Source organism: Bufo gargarizans, chromosome 1 (assembly GCF_014858855.1).
Source record: "Bufo gargarizans isolate SCDJY-AF-19 chromosome 1, ASM1485885v1, whole genome shotgun sequence".
Lineage (NCBI taxonomy): Eukaryota > Metazoa > Chordata > Amphibia > Anura > Bufonidae > Bufo > Bufo gargarizans.
In genome coordinates, this window is record NC_058080.1 from 381,594,711 (window position 1) to 381,615,217 (window position 20,507).

General features: G+C 45.6%; 1 protein-coding gene across 6 annotated transcripts in view; it reads right to left on the reverse strand.

Annotated features, from left to right (window-relative positions):
• The window catches only part of B3GNT3 (UDP-GlcNAc:betaGal beta-1,3-N-acetylglucosaminyltransferase 3), a 213,237-nt gene that overhangs the window by 84,326 nt on the left and 108,404 nt on the right, over positions 1 to 20,507 (reverse strand). Inside the window, exon 1 of one of the 6 annotated variants that reach the window (XM_044270198.1) lies at positions 7,213 to 7,256. The exons of the other annotated variants lie outside the window; for them this stretch is intronic. The gene's annotated coding sequence lies outside the window, so the exon portion shown is untranslated. Of the gene's footprint in view, positions 1 to 7,212; positions 7,257 to 20,507 lie in introns of those variants that run through there. 6 annotated transcript variants of the gene reach the window in all.

A 20,507-nucleotide genomic window follows, 5' to 3' on the forward strand; every position in this document is an offset into this window, starting at 1 on the left:
AAAGAGGCCTACGGGTACTTTCACAGTTGCGTTTTTCTTTTCCGGGGTTCTAACAAAAATCCTTACCCGTGAAAAAAATACCTCACCCCTGGTGACCTCCGGGGGTGTGCGCCTCAGCCTAAGCACACTACCATAGCACAGGTAAGGTAAAATTACCGGGAGAGCTGACTCACGGACACCGCACGTGCGTCCTCAGGGGTAAGGAGATCTGACGGTCTTTTCTCCTTACCCTTACACTGCGCACGTGAATCTCCTTACCCTCACAAGGGTTCGGGTTATGCCCCACAATATGCTGCACCCACCCCCACGAGCGTGTCCGGATAAGGTCCGAATGCATCCCAGTGCATTGCGGCAAACCCGCACGAGTAGGTACGTAATTGCAGCCAGTTTTGACTGCGATTGCTTTCCGTTGTTTCGTTTTTATCACGCGGGTGCAATGTGTTTTGCAAGAGAGTGATAAAAAACTGAATGTGGTACCCAGAAGTTCAGGTTTGGGTTCCAGGTTGTGTAGATTGTATTATTTCCCCTTATAACATGGTTATAAGGGAAAATAATAGCATTCTAAATACAGAATGCATAGTACAATAGGGCTGGAGGGGTTAAAATAAATAAATAATATAACTCACCTTAATCCACTTGTTCGCACAGCCGGCATCTCTTCTGTCTTCATCTGTGAGGAAAAGGACCTTTGATGACATCACTGCGCTTATCACCGCGCGAGTAGGTACGTAATTGCAGCCAGTTTTGACTGCGATTGCTTTCCGTTGTTTAGTTTTTATCACGCGGGTGCAATGTGTTTTGCAAGAGCGTGATAAAAAACTGAATGTGGTACCCAGACCCGAACTTCTTCACAGAAGTTCAGGTTTGGGTTCCAGGTTGTGTAGATTGTATTATTTCCCCTTATAACATGGTTATAAGGGAAAATAATAGCATTCTGAATACAGAATGCATAGTACAATAGGGCTGGAGGGGTTAAAATAAATAAATAATATAACTCACCTTAATCCACTTGTTCGCACAGCCGGCATCTCTTCTGTCTTCATCTGTGAGGAAAAGGACCTTTGATGACATCACTGCGCTTATCACATGGTCATTCACATGATCCTTTACCATGGTGATGGATCATGTGATGAGCGTAGTGACGTAATCAAAGGTCCTTTTCCTCACAGATAAAGACAGAAGAGATGCCGGCTGCGAACAAGTAGATTAAGGTGAGTTAAATTATTTGTAAAAAAATGTTTTAACCCCTCCAGCCATATTGTACTATACATTCTGTATTCATGTTATACAACCATGTTATAAGGGAAAATAATAATGATCGGGTCCCCATCCTGATCGTCACCTAGCAACTGTGCGTGAAAATCGCACCGCATCCGCACTTGCTTGCGATTTTCATGCAACTCCATTTCTATGGGGCCAGCGTTACGTGAAAAACACACAAAGAGGAGCATGCTGCGATTTTCACGCAACGCACAAGTGATGCGTGAAAATCATCGCTCATGTGCACAGCCCCATAGAAATGAATGGGTCCGGATTCAGTGCGGGTGCAATGCGTTCATGGATGCCCGTGTGAAATCTCGCCCGTGTGAAAGGGGAGAGCAATCCATTCAGGATGCATCAGGATGTCTTCAGTTCAGTCTTTTTGACTGATCAGGATAAAGATAAAACCACAGCATGCTAGACTTGCCTGAACGCCGGATCCGTTTTTTCCGGATAACACTGGAAAGATGGATCCGGCTTGTCAATGCATTTTTTCTAACTGATCAGGGTCCCGATCATTCTTACAAATGCCATCAGTTGGCATACATTTTTCCAGATCCGGCAGGCAGTTCCGGCGACGGAACTGCTTGCCGGATCACTCTGCCGCAAGTGTGAAAGTAGCCTAAGAAGATATATAAGTAAGTGTAATATCTCCCTACTTTATTTACAGTTGTAATAAGTGCTAACAAAGTGGCCAACCCCTTTAACATCCAATACAAATACAGGAGGTGGTGTCCAGGCTATATGACAGGAAGCTGTGATCTGCTGCAGTTAACCCCTCAGGTGCCACATCTGAGGGTTTAACTGCTGCCGATGATCGCAGCTCACTGTCAGAGGCAGAGTGCTGGCTATGCGATTCTGCGCCGACACACCCGCCTCCTGTATTAAATGTTAATTATCATTGGTGGTGCAGTGCGCCCTCCCCCGCACCCCCCAGTATTAAAAACATTGGTGGCGCAGTGCGCACCCCCCCCCCCCCCACACAGTATTAAAATAATTGGTGGCAGTGACCACATGGTCTCCTCCCCCTTCTTCATTGGTGGCAGTTACGATCGGAGCCCCAGCAGTGTAAGGCTCCATTCACACATCCGCAATTCCATTCCGCATTTTGCGGAACGGAATTGCAGACCCATCTATTTTTTATGGGGCCGCACAATGTGCGGCCCCGATCTGGAATTGCGGACCTGCGCTTCCAGGTCCACAATTCCGATCCTGAAAAAAATAGAACATGTCCTATTCTTGTCCGCAATAGCGGACAAGAATAGGCATATTCTCTTAGTGCCAGCAATGTGCGTTCTGCAAAATGCGGAACGCACATTGCCAATGTCCGTGTTTTGTGGATCCGCAAAACACACACGGATGTGTGAATGGACCCTAATTGTGGGGCTCTGATCGGTTACCATGGCAGCCAGGATACTACTGAAGCCCTGGCTGCCATGGTAAGCTGCCTGCTGCTGTGTGTACTATGCACAGGGCAGCAGGGAGAGCTCTATCAGGGTGAATAGGACAAGGGATTAAAAGATCCCAGGTTCTAGCCCCTAAGGGGGCTAATAGTTATTAAATAAAAAGTAAAAAAAAAAAAAACACCAAAATATTAAGTATAAATCACCCCCTTTCCGAATTTTAAATATAAAATATATGAACAATAAATAAACATATCACATATTGCCACGTCCAAAAAGTTCAAACTATTAAAAATATTATTATTTATTTTATCTCCTATGTGGTGAACGCCGTACCAGAATATTATTATTATTTTTTTATTTTTTTTTATGAAAATGCACAGAATATCAGTATAAGTTATCGGCTATTGGCCTGAATGTTCACAGGTTATCAGTATCGGCTCTAAAAAAAAAATCAATATTGGTCGATCCCTAATATAGAGATAGCGCGCGCGCTCTGAGACATTGTTGTCTGTCCATCACTCTGTTGGTAAGTTTCAGAACAGCCCTGAAGCATTCTACATTTCATCTATCATAAGATGACAGATGACACTGACCATCTGTATCGCGGTACATCCCTATTGTGAGCGAACGGTGGCCATAAATCCTAGAAACGAGCATTATATAATAGGATGAAAAATGAATTTAAACAAGCAAAGAGGCAATATCAACAATGAATGTACATTAGGGCGTATTCACACAATCGCAGTGTTTTGCCCATGTGCATTCTGCAATTTACACATGGCTGCAACTATAATAGAAAACGCCTATTCTTCTCTGTGATTGCGAACAAGAATAGGACATACTCTATGAAAATTAATGGGACCATTGAAATGAATGCATCCGCACCCGTTCCGCAAAATTGCAGAATAGATGCGGACTCATTCATACGGCCACCTGAATGAGCCCTTAGTAAGTGGATTATATTAACTTCATGTACGTGATAAATGCCATTTTCACAAGATAGATGTAAAGGGGTGATGGGTCCGCCTGCCAGTGCTCAGACCATACGTCATCATGTACTGTGACATACTGAAGCAAAGTATGATCCCCTCCCTTCAGAAACTTGGCTGCAGGGCAGTACTCCACCATGATAACGACCCCAAACACATCTCCAAGACGACCACTGCCTTACTAAAGAGGGTAAAGGTGCTGGACTGGCCAAGCATGTCTCCAGACTAAACCCTATTGAGCATCTGTGGGACATCCTCTAACGGAAAATGGAGAAGCACAAGGTCTCTAACATCCACCAGCTCACTTTTGCTGCCAGCGGTTTAGACATTAATGGCTGTGTGTTGAGTTATTTTGAAGGCACATCACATTTACAAGTTACACAAGCTGTACACTGACTACTTCACATTGTATCAAAGTGTCAGATCTTCAGTGTTGTCCCATGAAAAGATATAAGAAAATATCTACAGAAATGTGAGGGGTGGACTCACTGTTGTGACACACTGTAGATGAATGGAACGGTTTTGCAGTCGCATAATCTCATAATTTAGAGTCATATAAACAATTTCACAATAAAAAAAATATGGTATGAGCTGGAAGTTAATAATTAAATGCTTCTTCAATGTTATCTATTTTTTGACCTATTAGAATTCATTTTTTGTTATCTACCTTTGCTCCACAGAGGGAAACGCTATCAATTCTGTTGGTGAATGACTATGCATATATAGTTAATCGTCACGCCTATAAGTGACCTTTGAGAAAAAACATTCAGTGTACTTAGATTCCTTTGAAAGTCTCCTTTTGATTTTGTGATATAAAAATAAGAAATCTAAGACAACGGGGCAGATTTCCTAATCCTGTAGACGGCGTAAGCTAAAGACAGGTTGTCTAGATCTGCACCAGGTTTATCACAGGGGCTCACAGGGGCTCACAGGGGATGATGAACCTAGTACAGAGATAGATCCTTCTCTGACTCTATACCAACCATTGGCTGGCTTAGCTTGACACTATTTTACAGAAGAATTGTGGTGCAATTTTAGGACAAATGGTACATCTTAGACAATGGCCTCTTGGCAAGCAAGGCACACTGGATTTTTCTAAAAACTAGATGCGCCAAATTGTAAAATTTGGCCCAATTTAAGACAATGTCTAGGTGCACTCACATTAGTAAACAGGAGACAATAAAACTATGGCACCGTCTGTTTACTCTTTAGTCATCCCCTCCCCCTTTTCCAATTCTTGCATAAAACAGTAAATAAATAAAAAATAAAAAAATTATATCACTGCATCCAAAAAATGTCCAAAGCATTAACTTGTTAGTGACTGCCAATAATCCTTTCTACGGCAGTCACTAACAGGCCGTAGGCTAAGCTGCCACCTTTTTATGACGGCCCAGTCTATGTGCTGTCGGGTCTCCCATGCAGTTGAGAGCAGTAGCTCGGTTCTCTTATGACAGCCAGGGTTTTGCTCTCACTCAAAAGTGACCGTGACATCTAAGTGATTTAGAAGGAGGGAGCTCCCTCTCTCAGGCATTGTTGGGCGCTGATGTCTTAGTATGGCAGAGGTGCTGCCTGATAGTATAGAATCGTATATTGATATTGCTAGAATCGTACTAACCCAGTTATGTTAGTTAAGGCAAAAAATGCAGTATGGCTGTTTTTCTCATCCCTCAAGGAAATATTAATAAAATGTAATCAGTAAGCTATGTGTACCCCACAAAGCACAAAACAAGCCCTGATATACAGTACAGACCAAAAGTTTGGACACACCTTCTCATTCAAAGAGTTTTCTTTATTTTCATGACTATGAAAATTGTAGATTCACACTGAAGGCATCAAAACTATGAATTAACACATGTGGAATTATATACATAACAAAAAAGTGTGAAACAACTGAAAATATGTCATATTCTAGGTTCTTCAAAGTAGCCACCTTTTGCTTTGATTACTGCTTTACTGGGAAATAATACAATCTACACAACCTTGAACCCAAACCTGAACTTCTGTGAAGAAGTTCAGGTCTGAGTACCACATTCAGTTTATCAAAAACTGAACAACGGAACGCAATCGCAGTCAAAACTGATTGCAATTGGGTACCTACTCGCGCAGGTTTGCCGCAACGCATCCAGACCTTATCCGGACACGCTCGTGTGAAAGAGGCCTAAGGGTGCTATCATACATAGGCATTTGTGGCAATTTTCCTGTGGGTCCCTTCACACACAAATTTGTTCTGGCATTTTTCGCTCACTAAAATTTTTTTTTTGGTGATAAGGGCATAGTGTGCGTAAGCACGCACTATGACCTGATGCTCTCAGACATTAGGTCACAGCACAGTGCTGCAGGAAAAGCGCACTGGATCTCCCAAGTGGCAGCGCCGTCTAAAGCTGGAGACGTAAGTCCTTAAATTTTTCTCTGATCTGAGGTCTGATGAAAAAAAAAACTTCTTCTTATTTTCCTCCTCTAAAACCGAGATGCGTCTTATGGTTGGGTGCGTATTATAGAGTGAAAAATAAGATACAGTACATTATATGAGGGTGGTAGGGGTTTAAAATGCTTTCTTATAAAAAAATAAATAAATAAAAAATTCATGATAAAAATATGATTGAATAGCACCAGGTTCTCAAACACACTGGGGAAGAAATACTAATACTGGCGCTACAAACAGTATTAAATACCTCGGTGCAAAATGTGCCAAATTTATTAAGACACAGGCCTCTTAATAAATATGGCATATCAGACAGTAGTCCGTATACCAGAAATTCAAATGTAAGCCAGCTGTAAACTGGCGTAGATTTCACCTAAAATGTATGCCACGTTTAGGCAGAGCTGTGTGAGGCCACACAGGCTTCTTCATCGCCCCCTCATTGCTTGCCATTTTTTACATGTGGCAAAAAGAGTAAAAAGACGTAAATTATTGTGCAACTATGGTGTGTTCCATAATTTGCTAATTTTTTACACCAGAACAGTAAAAAACTTAATATTCCTCACTGTTTGACCAAAATGCCACAAAACCGCCTAAAAAGGTTATAAAAACTGATTTGGTTTTACACATGGCTTAAAAAAAAGCTACAGTTTTCGTGGCAGTTTTTCAGAGCCAAAATTGAAAAGGGATTGGGAATATATAAAGTCCTCTACTTTTCCATCCTGCTGGATCCATTCATGGCTTTGGTTAAAACAAACAGCATAAAAAAAATGGCTTTTTTTTTTTAACACCATATATGAAACTACCCTTGGGTGATAATAGTTTGAAATAACTACCCAGCATGAACATTTGCAGGGGCTGAACGGCAAAAGATACTTCATATCCTTTACACAAATCCACACAGGTAGACAGGCATCTGATTACTCTACAATGTAAATGCAAATCTTGTGATCGGCAGTCACTGCGATGTCCTTGTAAAACAAACTATCATGCATACTCTGCTTGCCCCGACTTACGGCTTCTTCACATTGGCATTGTTTGCCCTAAATCAGTATACAATGAACACAAATACAATGTGTACAGGTACTGACAGAACAGAGCACAATAGATCCACTAAAAGCATACCGTTGTTACTTACATGTTACTTCCTGCTCTCTGGACTACTCTGGGATCTTGTCTGCTCACGTACTTTCATCTGTCCCAAGCCAAATCTAAAATGCTCAGCCTGACTGGTTTAACAACTAGCAGTGGTCAGAGATAATAAAATCACACACCTATAGGAGGAGCTTTGTACTGCTTGAAAACTGGTCGGGCCGTGCCCATCCTGGACCAATGCAATTTCTAATACAAACAGATTAATTAATATTTGGGTTCAGATGAGATATAAACACCTTCATGACGAAGATCTGACTACAACACTAGTCTACACCTTTACCTGGATCATCAGTCACTTTCTACAGAATTGGAAGGAAGACATAGGAGAAGGTTTATCTCGAGGAGAATTTTTATCCCCTTTGTGACTGTCCTTAGTGACTATTTTTTTTTTTATTGCTGTTGCATTCCAAGAGCCATAACTGTTATTTTTCCATCTATGTAGCTTTATGAGGGCTTGCTTTTTGTGGGACAAGTTGTAGTTTTTAATATCCCAATTTTGGGGTGCACATAACTTACTGATTAACTTTTATTAACTCTTTCCTGGGGGAGAAATGGGGGGGGGGGGGAAACGCACATCTGGCATTTACTTTTTTCATTTTAAATTTTGCGTCGTTCTTTTTGTGGCATAAATAACATGATGACTCTCTGGGTCAGTACGATGACAGAAAAACCATGGGTATAAATGTTTTTTATGTTTTATTACTTTTCCACAGTAAAAAAACTTTTTTCCCAACTTTTCTATTTTTATTTTGACAGAGCTGTTTGGGAACTTTAGTTTTTGCAAAGTGACTTGTAGTTTTCGCTGGTATCATTTTGGGGTACATAGGACACATTAAAGGGGTTGGTCACTTTCTGGCTACTGTTGATCAATGTGTTTGTAAGGTAACTTTATGGCACCTACTAATACAGACTTGTTGACCAAATCATCTGTGCTTCCTGCATAGAGGTCCTGTCCATAAGATGGCCACCAATGGAGGGTCATGTGACACATCACTCAGCCTCCTCCACTCTAACACATTGCACATGCACTAAACTCCCCACAGTGCAAGTACAGATAGCAGGTGCCGGGGATTTGAATGGAGGAGGCATCAGATGGAAGGTCGTGTGACCAGGCAAATTACCTCCATCAGCAGTCATCTTATGGACAGGACCTCTGTGTGGACAGCACAAAAGACTTTATGAATAAGGGGGCATACCTTATAAAATAGAGAAAATAGTGCAGAATTTCAACAAAGGCTATATTAGTAACTGCCATATAATCATCTTACAAACACATTGTTTAACAGTAGTGGCCAAAACCTTTAATTGCGTTTTTTTTTATAGTTATTTTTTTTACTCTGTTTACATAAGGGCTCTTTCACACTTGCGTTATTGTCTTCCGGCATAGAGTTCCGTCGTCGGGGCTCTATGGCGGAAGAATCCTGATCAGGATTATCGTAATGCATTCTGAATGGAGTGAAATCCGTTCAGGATGCATCAGGATGTCTTCAGTTCCGGAACGGAACGTTTTTTGGCCGGAGAAAATACCGCAGCATGCTGCGCTTTTTGCTCCGGCCAAAAAAACTGAAGACTTGCCGCAAGGCCGGATCCGGAATGAATGCCCATTGAAGAAATTGATCCGGATCCGGCCTTAAGCTAAACGTCGTTTCGGCGCATTGCCGGATCCGACGTTTAGCTTTTTTAGAGTGGTTACCATGGCTGCCGGGACGCTAAAGTCCTGGCAGCCATGGTAAAGTGTAGCGGGGAGCAGCATACTTACCATCCGTGCGGCTCCCGGGGCGCTCCAGAGTGACGTCAGGGCGCCCCAAGTGCATGGATCACGTGATCGCATGGACACGTCATGCATGCGCATGGGACGCTCTGACGTCATTCTGGAGCGCCCCGGGAGCCGCACGGATGGCAAGTATACCGCTCCCCCGCTCCCCGCTCCTACTATGGCAACCAGGACTTTAATAGCGTTGCGTTTTTCCGGATCCGGCGTGTAATTCCGGCAAGTGGAGTACACGCCGGATCCGGACAACGCAAGTGTGAAAGAGGCCTTAGACAGAGCTATTGTCATGGTAGGTGAGGGAAGGTAAGCAAACCAAACACAACAGAATTAAACAAAACAGCAGACTATGCCTCACAGCTAGGGAACCGGGAAAGGTCAGCTCCTGACTATCCCTGAGCCTTTCCCTGACTGCTACCAACATGAACAAATCTCGATGGTAGAAGTGTTCATGCACTCCAACCTAAGCCCTCGCTGCAACTGACACAAACCCTCAGCTAGGGAGCAGAGAATAGATAACCGGTTCCTTGCACAAGATGAAGGAACCAGTGTCTACCTAAGGCCTAGCCAGTACAAAAAACAGAAGGGAAGGAAAGAGAACTTAACTAAAGATGAACAGGGAGCAGGAGATCCACCAATCACCAGCAGAGATCTCCAGGATAAACTATAAACCGCAAGGGCTACAGTGAGAGGCAGGTGTAAATAGCATCACTAACAAACTAATGAGCAGAACCTGTGAGGTGGTGGGATCCTGCCCAAAGCCACAACAAAGCAATCTGTCAGATAGATTCACGTGCAGCAAGTCTGACAGATCTTCTCAGATCACTCACAGGGCAGGGCGTGACAGCTATTTGAGGGCTTTATTTTTTATCCATATCAGGATACATAAGACATTTCGATCGCCTTTTTATTCTTTTCTTTTTGTGTAGTAAAAGAAATGGCAATTCTGATTTATTTATTTTTACACCAGTCACTGTGCGTGATAAACTATGTGCTCATTGAATAGTTTGCTTTGTTACAGATGCAATAATACCAAATATAAGGATAGGGTTTCTTTTCAATTTTTTTTTCCATTTTAAGGCCTCTTGCCCACGACCACATGCCCACCGGTCCGTGAGTGAGCCATATGTCCTGGAGTGGCATTCATCGTGCGCATGGGAGCACACAGCATCCTAGATTACAATGATGCTGTGCACGTCTGGCCACCCGTGGGACTATTGTCCCGCACTCATAAGATCATATGAGTGCGGGACAATAGCCCGCAGGCAGCTGATGTGCACAGCATCATTGTAATCTATGATGCTGTGCGCTCCTGTGCGCACAATCAATGCCGCTCCGAGATTTATGGCTCTCTCATGGACCATATATCTCAGAGGGCATACGGTCGTGGGCAAGAGGCCTAAAAATTTTTTCAGGACTAAGGCCACCTTTCAGACGAGTGAGTTTTCCGCGCAGGTGCAATGCGTGAAGCCAACGCATTGCGCCCGCACTGAATCTGGACCCATTCATTCCCCAGTGATCCACACAGACGCCTCGCCCGCTGCCGGCTTTGCAGCCATCCATGGCACTCACTGGTTCGCCCAATCATGGCCGGTAGAGGTCACCAGCATCTCAGGGTTTTCAAGCAGTTCCTCACTCTTTGAGATTTATCCCATAGTAGCAGCGGCTGTCACGTGGGGGGCACAGTGGAGCAACCAGACAGTCCTGTTTCTGACCGACAATGAGGCTCTTGCCGACATTCTACTGAAGGGCAGGTCAGCCTCCAGGCACATCATGGCATTTGTGCGAAAGCTTGTGTGGCTTGCTCTGCAAAACTATTTCAATTTCATATGCACACACATAAGTGGCCAACGCAATGTCGCAGCCGATGCTCTATCTCGGTTTAACTTTCCCCTCTTCTTTCAGGTCTTTCCAGAGGCAGATCTCTCCCAAACACCAACCCCGCCTCATGGCTAGCTATTGTTGGAGTAGAACCATTTCTCCAGATGGCTAAGAAACTCATGTCCGATTCTCTATCCAGCAATACACGAAAGGCGTACAGGACGGCCTGGCGTTTGTTTAACAGGTTCAAAATCTCTTACCCTCCGGCCGGGGAGGGTCCTATCACTTACCTGCTTGCGTTTATAGCTTTTTGCCACTCACAGCTAAATCTATCTTATAGCACCATTAAGCTGTACCTCGCGGCCATACGCAATTGTTAAGCCACTGAGGAAGAGGTGAGGTCACCTCGAAACGCGTCTGGCGGACTAAAGGAACCAAATTACAGACCGAATTATCCTGCAGGATTAAAGATTAAAGACTTCAAAAAGTAAGGACCATACAAGATCCACAACAATCTTGTCTTTTTTCGTCCAATACTATGTCAGACACTGACAGCTGAAACTGATATACCACACATGCTCTAGGTCTGGGTGAGAAGCTTAACTGTGAGAGGGACGCCTCTACAGCAAGCACAATTGAATTCTACAAGTGATTATATATACTGAACAATTGACTCAAAACCACCCATAGACCTATACAGCCTCAGTGTTCCATTGTAAACACTAACTACTTTATGGTATAAATTAAGACAATATACGAAAATTTGGGCGATCATAATACCAATATTCTGCAATTAACTCAGTACTGGATTGTGTTTGATTACCCATAAGAACAAAGAGACAAGTATACTTGGCAAATTTTCGGAACTACATTCGCATAATATCCGAAAACTATATACGAAAGATTTCAAGGATACTTTTCTGCTAATCTGATTTTTTATCCGATTTTGTACTGGATTTTTTACCTGAATATATAATTGATCCTTTATAAATTGACTCTATTATAACATTTGTTGTCCACTGATATATGGTTATATACTTTTATACTGTGTGTTAAATAAGATATTATCTATATTGTTATCCATTTTTTATCTACAATATTTTATTCATTTTTTAATTTGTTTTAATTTAAATAATAAATGTGTTATATATGTATGAAACCCAAATGGTGAGTGCCTGCTGATTATTTTATATTTATTGATTTTGAATAAGAGATTAGGTGAATCACTTGCAGCAGAGCACCATTACCGTGGTGACAAACAGAGAGAGCCACTATAATTTACAAATTAAGTATACAAACCCAGCAATGTTATCATTGCTTAACACTTGTGCCAGGATCGGCTGGCTGAGAAGTACGTACCTGTACCTACCTGAAGCAGTAGAGTTATGCCGGAACTGCTGTATTGAGGGTAGCCTGAAGGGGCCAAAAACCACACGGATGCAGGAAAGGTTAGGATCTGTGTATTCTAAGTGAAATTACAACAACAAATGATTGAAAGCAAGTGACATTTCCTGTTGAGGATCAGGAACATAACGAGCGTAGCATGCCGATTTCCACCTGCCCAATTTCTGAATGACGTGTGCCGGTACATTATTTTTGGAGGCTGCGGAGGCGGCACCTATACGAAATGAATGCCCGGTGATGGCTAACGGGTTGCCCCCTGATGAGGAGATCAATAAGCGAACGTATCTGAGGAAAAACTGAATATTCAAGGGAAACCCATCTAGCTGGAACAGGGGGGCCTCCGCGGGCATGTCCCCGGTGTACTGCAACCACTCGCATAGGATCGTCACTGGGCACCACCTATTGTTGGTGACGGAGTACCTGACCGTCACGGATTCCCCAGGTCGCCCCGTCTTGCTGGAGTCCAAGCTGAGGATGAGGTGCGTACTGTCCCAAACCAGTTGGTTTCTCAGCAATAATTTTTTAGATGATTTTACACAAGTGAACTCACCTGGCCTGAGGAACCCGTGGAACGCCAGATACAATGCTGCCCTGACGAGTGAGCTAATATAGTGTCCGAAGGGGTCATTGGCCAGTGTGTCGGAAACTGTCCTAACCATGTTGCCGGTAAAAGGTTGCCTGGCAGGTCTTCTTTTGATGGCCTGTTTCTGTATGCCCCTTTCTGGATGGCCTGTTTCTGGATGCCATTCTTAAGCCACTGAGGAAGAGGTGAGGTCACCTCGAAACGCGTCTGGCGGACTAAAGGAACCAAATTACAGACCGAATTATCCTGCAGGATTAAAGATTAAAGACTTCAAAAAGTAAGGACCATACAAGATCCACAACAATCTTGTCTTTTTTCGTCCAATACTATGTCAGACACTGACAGCTGAAACTGATATACCACACATGCTCTAGGTCTGGGTGAGAAGCTTAACTGTGAGAGGGACGCCTCTACAGCAAGCACAATTGAATTCTACAAGTGATTATATATACTGAACAATTGACTCAAAACCACCCATAGACCTATACAGCCTCAGTGTTCCATTGTAAACACTAACTACTTTATGGTATAAATTAAGACAATATACGAAAATTTGGGCGATCATAATACCAATATTCTGCAATTAACTCAGTACTGGATTGAGTTGGATTACCCATAAGAACAAAGAGACAAGTATACTTGGCAAATTTTCGTCACAACATTTGCATAATATCCGAAAACTATATACAAAAGATTTCTAGGATACTTTTCTGCTAATCTGATTTTTTTATCCGATTTTTTACCTGAATATATAATTGATCCTTTATAAATTGACTCTATTATAACATTTGTTGTCCACTGATATATGGTTATATACTTTTATACTGTGTGTTAAATAAGATATGTTGTTATCTATATTGTTATCCATTTTTTATCTACAATATTTTATTCATTTTTTTAATTTGTTTTAATTTAAATAATAAATGTGTTATATATGTATGAAACCCAGATGGTGAGTGCCTGCTTATTATTTTATATTGCTGGGTTTGTGCTAGGGGAGGCGGGGCCACACAGGGTTAAAAAAGGCAGCCTGAGCAGGGCTCCAGATGGCGACCAAAACGGTCGCCAATGCGCCTTAAAATTTGCAGATGGCGACAAGACTTTTTAGTCTTGTCGCCATTTGCGACTGTACCGCCGCGCTCCTGCGCAGCCCAAGTTCTCTTCAGTAGCACAGTCAGTGGAGAAGGAAGGAGTCCCTCCCTCTCCACTGTGACGCGGCCGCCACTACCACCAATGGGGAGAGAGCAGGGAGGAGGAGGGGAGGAGCTGTCGCCACTGCGCCACCAGTGAATGTAAAACATAAGTATAGGCAGCGGTATCACAGACCCGGCAGCCGGCCTCAATAACAGGGCATGACGCGGCAATTAACCCCTCAGGTGCCACATCGCATGCCCTGTTATTGAGGCCGGGTGCCGGGTCTGTGATACCCCCGCAGACAATTGTATAAAGGAGTTAAAGAGGACCTTTCATGGGTCCAAAGAATATGAACTTAGTAGTAGGCTGCATAGAGCGGCGCCCAGGGATCTAAGTGCACTTACTATTAGTCCTGGGCGCCGCTCCGTTCGTCCGCTGTGGCCCCCGGTATTTTCAACATTCAGAGCAAGGAGGAGGAGACGCCAGTGTCTCTCCTTCTCCCTGACAGCAGCGCTGACCAATCACAGCGCAGGGCTCAGAGCGAGGGAGAAAAAGCACTCCCTCGCTCTGAGCCCTGCGCTGTGATTGGTCAGCGCTGCTGTCAGGGAGACTCCAAGTAAGACGGGGGCGGCAGCACGATAACAGGACACAGAGGGGGGGGGGTGGCAAAGACCAGCGGGCGCGCTCCGGTCTGCTGGCCGGCGGCGGACGGGTGCAGTGCAGACCGCATTCCTTGGCCGCACGGCTCTGGCGGCGGGACTCGCTCTGCACAGCGCCACCTGGTGGCCACAAGCGGCTGCGGTCAGGGGGGGGGGGGGGGGGGGGGTTCAGCGGCAGCCCAGAGAACTGGCATCAGGCATAAGCTGCCGCAAGTGGAACTCCCCAGGGTGATGTCCAGTGGTCCCCCCCCCCGGCCGCCTGTCTGCATAAGAAATGTCGCCACATGTACCATCTGTACACACTTGCTGCAAGAAAAAATAAAATAAAAGGGGGGGGGGGGCTGTATGGTTGGTAAATACAGTGTTACAACGTTCGCCTGCACGCCATGCATGTCATTTGGGAGGTTTTCAGCAGTAGGTGGTTGTCAAAGATGCAAATTGTTTATCCGATATGTACCCCAGCAACCTCATCATACCCAGGCCGTAGCATCCACGCACCAGGTTCAGGCGACCGCACAATCAGGTCACATACGACTCGCCGTGACCTCACCAGGTAGCGGCCTGGGGGGCGGGCCTTTGGCAGTCCCGGTCACCAGCCACTCCTTCTGGGCGGGGGGGCGGCGGGGGGGGGGGGGGGGGGGTGAGAGTCTAGGTGCTGGTTTAAAAAAAAAGAAACATGTTCATGTTTTACAGTTCGTGTCACGTTGGGTGGCACCATAGGCATACACGGAAGATAAGGTATGTATCAGGTTCCGACGTAGCACAAGCAGGCAGTCATCCATGGCGTTAAGACCATGGTAAAGGGTTGGCCCACGCTTCATGAAAAAAAACTGTCACGACCTCAGACTCACTTAAGTCCTGTCACGTCTTCAGACTTGCGATACAATCCTGTCACGACTACAGGCATTCGATAAAAGTAAAAAAAAAAAAAAAAAAACACCCTGTCACGACTACAGGTGTTCGTATTTCAACGTCTGTCACGTCCACAGACTCGCAATAAAGTCCTGTCACGACCACAGGCAGTCTTGTCATACACAACTTGCACGTCCACAGGCTGGTCGAAGTCCTGTCACGCCTACAGGCACACCACCGCTCATCCACATATCAACATGAAGTCCTGTCACGACCACAGGCACACGTACCGGGACGTCTTCTCAGTCATGGTCACTCCACAGGTGCCACCTGGACATTCCGACACGGGCCAGGGCCGATCCCATCTTCGGGCCTCACAGCCCGGGAGACCACGGGGTGCTATCACGCAGATGGCGGTAGCACGCTGGTCCGCCCCGGCACCCGCAGGGCGGTCAGGCCCCCGTAGTGGCCAGGCACTCGGGTACAAAATCATACTTCGCAGCTCGGGAAAGGGGGGTTCTAATGGCTCTCAAATAATAACCAATAGGAAGATGTTGCAAGAATTCACTCCTGGAGGCTCTCCCGCGTCGCGAGATAATGGGGACACCCAGTCGGAGCGAAGCGTGGGACCCTCATTACGTTCCTGGACCATCCCAAAGTTGTCCGCCGAGTTGCGCTGAAGAGGCATCCCTTTCCCAGCATCAGCAAGGAAAGCCGAGTTGTATCGTCTTCTGATGTCAGATGTACCACCAGTGAGTCAGGACGAGGTTTCCATGGGTACCATTCAGACGTCGCTAACCCAACTACACGCCGTGATCAACAGTATGGCGTCATCCATGTCAGACCTTCAGGCCAGAATGGAATCGGTGGAAGCCAGGTCTGCGGCGGCAGCATTAGCGACACCAACACCTGCGGAACCTGCGGCAGGGCCATCCGGTGCTTCGGGTGGGTCATCCCACTTCATATCGGCCAGTATAAGGCAGGACATATTGGAGGGCAAAGACGTCAACCTGGCGTCCCTGCTCATTGCGACACATGAGGCCCCACACAATAGAACCATTGCGTGTGGGGAGGTATCGGTAATCCTGAAGTCTAAGGACGCTAGGCTTAACAGGAAATTGAATGTCACGGAATTCGTTCTAGCGTTCAGCTTATATCGGGACGTGATTTGCACAGTCAACCCGCATAGGAGGGCCGAGCTAGATCTATACATGTACAAGGTGGTGGAATTAGGTTACAAATATGGCGGCACAGCATTCTTCGACTATCACCGGTCATTCTCAGCCAAAGCAGCAGCTGCCCTCATTCAGTGTCAGCACGTGCTGGATTGGTCGGACATTGACACAGAATTGTTCTGTCGCCATTTTGCAGGGCTCAAAGCTCCGACCTGCACGGTCTGCAACTCGTACTCCCACACCACGGGTTGGTGTTCTCAGACGGGCCACGTAGCAGATCCAGCACCACCTTATTCAGCCCCAAGTCCATCCAACACCAAGCCAGCATCCGGGGTAGATAAGTTAGGTCGTCCCATTAAATAACTTGGCAGGAGCCAGATATGTAACAATTATAACTACGCCATTTGTCACTACAACCAGTGCAGGTAACGACACATGTGTGCGACTTGTTTTAGGGCCCATCCACGCGCAGCATGCCCTCAAAGGAATCAAGGCCCAGCTGACTAAGCGTGGTCAACGTGGGTCTACTGGCGGTATTCTTGGCTGAACATCCACACCCGGCCTGGGTCCAGTTCGTCATCCACGGCTTGACACACGGTTTTCATACAGGGCTTCTCGCGCTCCCTCAGACCACATTCGAGTGTGACAATTTGCAGTCCGCAGCCAGAGACCCTGAGGCGGTAACTCAGTTGATCCACACTGAGCTAGACCGGGGATACTTGATAGGACCGTTTAGCCAACCTCCCTTCGCATGCTGGAGAGTATATCCAGTAGGCATCGTGACCGGCAAATTCAATAATAAAAAACGCCTAATCTATGACTTGTCCGCCCCACATTCTTTACACATACCAAGCTTGAACTCTCTGATTCCATCCGAAGAATTCACCATGAGATACGCATCAATAGACAAAGCTATACAGGTCATAATCAGATTAGGCAGAGGCACCTGGCTGTCAAAAGCAGACATCACCGATGCCTTCAAATTACTTCCCATCCATCCTGAGTTATGGCAGTGGCATGGCATGAAATGGCAGGGTGCTTATTATTTCGCCAGTAAACTGACCTTCGGGTCAAAGTCCAGCCCCTGGTTGTTCGACCAGCTGGCCAGCGCGCTGCATTGGATGTTGACCAACACCTTCAGGGCAAACCACGTCATCCACTACTTAGATGATTTTCTCCCGATAGAATCCCCAGATCAAGTACCTCAAGACCTACAAGTCCTGCGCACGGCGTTTTAAGACCTGAGAATTCCATTGGCCCCACACAAGATGGAGGGACCCAGCACAGAGATCCCCTTTCTAGGCATCCACTTGAACACAGTGGACATGAAGGCCAGTCTTCCTCAGGATAAGCTGGCCAGAATCAAGACTGTTGTTCACAGACTAGCACAAGTGAGGGTAACTACCAGGGCAGATCTTCAGTCACTCCTTGGAATGTTGAATTTCGCCATGCGCATCATGCCGCAGGGCAGGTCCTTCATTTCAAGGCTCCTGGCACTCCTCCCGCTAGCACCCTGCCAAGACAGCCCAGTCCAGCTGGACCAAGACGCTATCGCTGACTTATTGATGTGGGACAACTTCTTCTCCCAATGGAATGGGGTTTCCCTGTTCATCCCGGTGGCATCCAGTAATTCCCCAGTGATCCACACAGACGCCTCGCCCGCTGTCAGCTTTGCAGCCATCCATGGCATCTCAGGGTTTTTAAGGAGTTCCTCACTTTTTGAGATTTATCCCATAGTAGCAGCGGCTGTCACGTGGGGGGCACAGTGGAGCAACCAGACAGTCCTGTTTCTGACCGACAATGAGGCTCTTGACGACATTCTAATGAAGGGCAGGTCAGCCTCCAGGCACATCATGGCATTCGTGCGAAAGCTTGTGTGGCTGGCTCTGCAAAACACCGACAATGAGGCTCTTGCCGACATTCTAATGAGGGGCAGGTCAGCCTCCAGGCACATCATGGTATTTGTGCGAAAGCTTGTGTGGCTGGCTCTGCAAAACTATTTCAATTTCATATGCACACACATAAGTGGCCAACGCAATGTCGCAACCGATGCTCTCTCTCGATTTAACTTTCCCCTCTTCTTTCAGGTCTTTCCAGAGGCAGATCTCTCCCAAACACCAACCCCGCCTCATGGCCAGCTATTGTTGGAGTAGCACCATTTCTCCAGATGGCTAAGAACCTCATGTCCGATTCTCTATCCAGCAATACACAAAAGGCGTACAGGACGGCCTGGCGTTTGTTTAACAGGTTCAAAATCTTACCCTCCGGCCGGGGAGGGTCCTATCACTTACCTGCTTGCGTTTATAGCTTTTTGCCACTCACAGCTAAATCTATCTTATAGCACCATTAAGCTGTACCTCGCGGGCATACAGCATCATTGGTATGTACAGTTCCCGGATCAACCATCACTGTTCACGGCCCATCCGGTCAAATCCTTGCTGAGGGGCATCCAGAAACAGGCCATCAAAAGAAGACCTGCAAGGCAACCTTTTACCGGCAACATGGTTAGGACAGTTTCAGACACACTGGCCAATGACCCATTCGGACACTACAGGGAGTGCAGAATTATTAGGCAAATTAGTATTTTGACCACATCATCCTCTTTATGCATGTTGTCTTACTCCAAGCTGTATAGGCTCGAAAGCCTACTACCAATTAAGCATATTAGGTGATGTGCATCTCTGTAATGAGAAGGGGTGTGGTCTAATGACATCAACACCCTATATCAGGTGTGCATAATTATTAGGCAACTTCCTTTCCTTTGGCAAAATGGGTCAAAAGAAGGACTTGACAGGCTCAGAAAAGTCAAAAATCGTGAGATATCTTGCAGAGGGATGCAGCACTCTTAAAATTGCAAAGCTTCTGAAGCGTGATCATCGAACAATCAAGCGTTTCATTCAAAATAGTCAACAGGGTCGCAAGAAGCGTGTGGAAAAACCAAGGCGCAAAATAACTGCCCATGAACTGAGAAAAGTCAAGCGTGCAGCTGCCAAGATGCCACTTGCCACCAGTTTGGCCATATTTCAGAGCTGCAACATCACTGGAGTGCCCAAAAGCACAAGGTGTGCAATACTCAGAGACATGGCCAAGGTAAGAAAGGCTGAAAGACGACCACCACTGAACAAGACACACAAGCTGAAACGTCAAGACTGGGCCAAGAAATATCTCAAGACTGATTTTTCTAAGGTTTTATGGACTGAGGAAATGAGAGTGAGTCTTGATGGGCCAGATGGATCGGCCCGTTGCTGCATTGGTAAAGGGCAGAGAGCTCCAGTCCGACTCAGACGCCAGCAAGGTGGAGGTGGAGTACTGGTTTGGGCTGGTATCATCAAAGATGAGCTTGTGGGGCCTTTTCGGGTTGAGGATGGAGTCAAGCTCAACTCCCAGTCCTACTGCCAGTTTCTGGAAGACACCTTCTTCAAGCAGTGGTACAGGAAGAAGTCTGCATCCTTCAAGAAAAACATGATTTTCATGCAGGACAATGCTCCATCACACGCGTCCAAGTACTCCACAGCATGGCTGGCAAGAAAGGGTATAAAAGAAGAAAATCTAATGACATGGCCTCCTTGTTCACCTGATCTGAACCCCATTGAGAACCTGTGGTCCATCATCAAATGTGAGATTTACAAGGAGGGAAAACAGTACACCTCTCTGAACAGTGTCTGGGAGGCTGTGGTTGCTGCTGCACGCAATGTTGATGGTGAACAGATCAAAACACTGACAGAATCCATGGATGGCAGGCTTTTGAGTGTCCTTGCAAAGAAAGGTGGCTATATTGGTCACTGATTTGTTTTTGTTTTGTTTTTGAATGTCAGAAATGTATATTTGTGAATGTTGAGATGTTATATTGGTTTCACTGGTAAAAATAAATAATTGAAATGG